This window comes from Cebus imitator, unplaced genomic scaffold (genome assembly GCF_001604975.1).
Source record: "Cebus imitator isolate Cc_AM_T3 unplaced genomic scaffold, Cebus_imitator-1.0 Scaffold181, whole genome shotgun sequence".
NCBI lineage: Eukaryota > Metazoa > Chordata > Mammalia > Primates > Cebidae > Cebus > Cebus imitator.
In genome coordinates, this window is record NW_016107496.1 from 3,256,151 (window position 1) to 3,261,000 (window position 4,850).

Genomic DNA, 4,850 nt, shown 5'->3' on the forward strand with positions numbered 1-4,850 from the left:
TTCCTCTCGATGTCCAGCTGCTGGTGCGTTCCTCTGCTGATGTATTCCTCTCGATGTCCAGCTGCTGGTGCGTTCCTCTGCTGATGTATTCCTCTTGATGTCCAGCTGCTTGGGTGTTCCTCTGCTGATATGTTCCTCTTGATGTCCAGCAGCTTGTGTCTCTGCCCGCTAGGGTCTTGGGGTTTTTATAGGCACAGGATGGGGGTGTGGTGGGCCAGGGTGGTCTTGGGAAATGCAACATGTGGGCAGGAAAACAGAAATGCCTATCCTCACCTAGGTCCATAGGCACAGGCCTGGAGGTGGAGTCCTAGCCAGGGACCTGCCCTTCCCTTCCCAGCACTTCCCTGCCCCCATCGCAAATCAACTGCTCCCTGCAGCCTCGGCCTCCCCAGGCTCAAGCAATCCTCCCAACCTCAGCCCCCTGAGTAGCTGGGACTACAGGCATGTGTAACAACACCCAGCGAATTTTTCTTTCTTTCTTCCTTTTCTTTTTTTTTGTAAAGATGGGATCCCCCTATGTTTCCCAGGCTGGTCTCAAACTTTTGAGCTGAAGTGATACTCCTCCCTCAGCCTCCCAAAGTGGTGCTGGGATTACAGGCATGAGCCACGGCCCCTGGCCCCTTCATATCTTAACCAGCGGGAGAAACAGACCTGAAGTGCTGCTTTGATATATGTGTGTTCTGCAAGACTAGAGTAAGATGTGACAGGCATATATTGTTACAACAGGGGTGAGCTCAGACTTTGAAAAGATACTGGCTTTACTTACTAATCATCAAGACTTAGTATATCCTGGGATTCAGCTTTTGTGAGAGGTTGAAGGGAAACCATTCCAGGCTTAAGGGGTGCAAAGCAAGGATGCTTCAAGATTAGAGGGAGAAGAAGCCCTGCTGTGCTGAGCTTGAGACTCGACTTTTTAGAACCCTGACGGCTCTGTAATATGTTATCTTGTCCTGGCATTTGCTAGCCTGATGAACTCACAGGTGCTAAATTTAAAGGCTAAAATGAGGCCAGGCACAGTGGCTCACACCTGTAATCCCAACACTTTGGGAGCCTGAGGTGGCTGGATCACCTGAGTGAGGAGCTCGAGACTAGCTTGGCCAACATGGTGAAACCCTGTCTCTACTAAAAATACAAAAAATTAGCCGCGCATGGTGGTGTGTGCCGGTAACCCCAGCTACTTGAAGCAGGAGAATTGCTTGAACCTGGGAGGTGGAGACCACGCCATTGCACTCCAGCCTAGGTACGAGAGTGAAACTGTGTCTCAAACAATAAAAAATGAAGGCTAAAGTGGTCAGGGTAGCTGACTTCCAGGCATTTATTTATTGGTCCCTTTGCAATTAGCCTAAGTGTAACATGGTGATCCCACTTTCCTTGTCAGTGATAGGCAAAGAGGGGTCTGGGGTTCCCTGGGAAAGCTTTCCTTCCTTTAAAAGGAACAGATATAAGAATAAGCCAGTCCCTCAGAAGCCCAAGCTGAGGACAGAGCTCATACACTGAGCAGAGTGGAGCAGAGGGAAGACAGAACCTGGGCCCTATTGACCCTGTTGAGTTGGAGCTTATACTGGTCATGGAGTCCATCCCACCCTGGTGTCTGCTATGTGAGATAACTCAGTGGGCTGTTCTGGAGCCAACAGAGGGACCAATGGGAAAATAGGGTGCACTAGCCCCAGAAGACTTAGACCTCCTCCCATTAAGGTTTTGCTATGGGTCTGCAAAAACTAGAATTTTCTGCATACCTTGGAATACAACAGTGGAAAAAGTTCTACCTGGGGAGACTTGGAGCCAATATGAACTAATCTTTTAACTCCAATGGGCAAGAAAGCCATGTCTGAATGGCAGGCTTAGCCTGCTGCCCATGTGAGAGCTGCTCTGAGACCTACAGAGGAGTGAAGTCCTGAAGCCGGAGTTTGTGGACTTCTTTCCTTTGGAACCAGAGAGTTGGAGACCAGGGAGCATTCTAGTGCTGGTCACTTATTCTGCTCTTCACAGCATTATCCCATGGCCAGATGCTATGGAAGAGGCATGTCTCAGTATGGGACTGGGGGTCCCTGATAGAATTCCCCCCGTGCCCAGTGAAAGGAGACACTCTGAGAATGACTGCATGAAGTCCCCCAGTTAGCTGGCAGTTCTGTAGTCATGGGTAAGTTGTTTAACCTGTTTTCTTTTTTTTTGAGATGGAGTTCTGCTCTTGTTGCCCAGGTTGGAATGCAATGGCATGATCTTGGCTCACTGCAACCTCTGCCTCCCAGGTAGCTGGATTACAGGCATGTGCTACCACACCTGGCGAATTTTGTATTTTTAGTAAAGATGGGCTTTCTCCATGTTGGTCAGGCTGGTCTCGAACTCCCAACCTCAGGCGATTTGCCTGCTGCGGCCTCCCAAAGTGCTGGAATTTCAAGCATGAGCCACCACAGCCGGCTCTCATTTTTTTTTTTTAAAGGACAATTATATAGAGTCTGTTGTGAAGTTTAGATTAGGTAATAGATGTAAACTGCTCAGAACAGTGCTCGGAACATCATAAGTGCTCTGTATTCAACAAGAACAATAGCAACAACCACACAGGCGCTCCTTGCTACCTCCGGGGAGACTCAGGGTACCTGAACTCTACTAACTGAGCTGGGGCCACTCAAGCCTGAACAGAAGGATCAGGGGATCCAACTTGTGAGTTTCTCGATATGTGCCTGCTACTCCACCAGGAAGCGTTGCTCACTCATTTCCAGAGTTTGGGCAGGAGCCATGACAGCCTGTTGATGAACTTGGCTGAATCATGAAATTTGGCCTGGGTTTGAGGGTGGGCAAGAATGGCCACTTGGATCCTGCTCAAAGCTCTTTCATTTTAAGTTTACTCCCAAAGCAGCTGAAAGCAATGCACAGGGTAGAAATGAAACAAGGGTACATCTAGGTGGGTGGCTGCTGCTTCCCATGGCCTCTTTTGTCAACTCACAGAGAAGCACCTTTCAGAATCTGGTGATATTACCATTCAGTGGGGGGAGCAAGACTTTTGCCAGACTGGAGGAGCACAGAACTGCAGGTTGACTGCCTTCCTACTCCAGCCACGTGGCATCCGGAAGGAATAAAACACCTGTTTAATTACACCCGGCAATAATTCTGTTAATCAAGCCATGTCACCCAGGTCTAAAGTCTAAGTCTTGAGATTCTTCCGGTGTCAGCCTTGGGGCAGTCACCCCTTATCTGTACCCTTGCTGTAAGCATGGCGGTTGCTAGCCCATAGCGAGCCTTGTGTGCATTGTTAAAAGGCATCCTTTCTGTTGGGCAGATGCAGAGCTATACATTAGGATGCTTGCTTGACAAGCTAAGTGTGTACAGGGAACACAAGTTGCACAGCCACAGGTGGTGGCAGTGGCTTCAGGGCCTTGGAGTTCCCATTTCTGTCTGGGGCCTGGCCATGATAATCTCTGCCTTAGGGTAGGCAAGGGAAATAGGCTTCACTCAGGGGGAAGTCAGACTTGTGAGCAAATCACAGGACTCTTACTGTGTGGCTACTGTTGCTGCTCACTGCAACAGAAGAGCAGACGCAAATAGGACGTCGGGAGCTACATGAAGGGGCGGGATGGCTTTGAAACCTTGGGCTGCCTGGTGAGCATAAAATTGTCAGTCTGGAAATTGACTCCTGACTAAATGCAAGAGAGGCTGGGGAGCTTGACTGTGTACAAGCACTGGCAGATATTGGGATGGGGCAGTCGAGTACAAAGAACCTGCTTTTTCCTTTAGCATCTTTTAGGGAACTATCTTCCTTTGATTCCTAGTCCATGAAATTCAGATGAGGCCCTCCTCACTCCCCAGCACCAGCACGGTGGATCTGTAATCTTACAGTCACAGTGATTGGTTTAGGGTTAGGCATGTTACCCAAACCAGGCCACTCAGAGCCTTCTCTGAGACATTTCCTAGAGCAAGCAAAAAAATGAACTCCTCCTCCCATCTTTTCTCCTCTATCCCCACACAACCACTGATGGAATCATTAGATGGGAACGTATGTGTGTTTAGGGTAGCTAAAGATCATCTTTGCTATTACATGAAGCAGGAGAGTCAACTTGACTGTGAAGTCAACGCTGAGAAAGTAGAGAAAGATAAAGAGTGAGAGGACTCCAGTGATATCTTTCGGACTCCTGGATCCTGCTGTGCCTGAAGTCATTTATTCCTAGACTTCTCCCTTCTTCCGCTTTCTTTGCTTTCTTCCTCCTTCCCTCCTTTCTTTCCTTCCCTTCTCTTTTCTCTCTTTTTTCCTTTCCTTATTTTTTTCTTGTTTTGTTTGAAATTTGTTTGGGTGTGTTTTTGTCACTTTTAGCTAAAATAATCTGATCAATAAATATATAATGCACTAGATTAAATTATTGCTATAAGGGGCGAAAAGGGCTTAAGGTCAAAGGGCTATGTTCATGAAAACCTAGGTCTGGCAGGGAAGAAGCAGAGAGAAACTTCCAAGGAAAGCTTAGGAATTGATGCTTCTGACTTTTTAGGGAGCAGAGAAAGGGAGTTGGGTGGTGACTCAGAGTGGGGAGGTGGGAACACACTGGATTGGAAGGGATGGACCATCCGTCTCATCCTGTGAGATGGCCTTGAACCATGCAGTTTCCAGGTAGGTCTTGGAAGTCATAGAAGCCCAGGAAACTGGAAGGTTTCCCTTTGGGAGAGGTGATCCCAAGAATGGAGAGGCAAGAGGCTGGTTAGTGTCTGGCCTATTGCAAGCACTTCAGGACATGCTGCACCTCATTCCCTCTGAGCACTGGGGAGGTCGCCATTTCTCTGCTTCATTACAGCATTAGGCTCCAGGCTGTTGATGTTCTGTGCCTAACCATGCCTCTCATGTTTGCTTTGAAGAGGTTGCACCC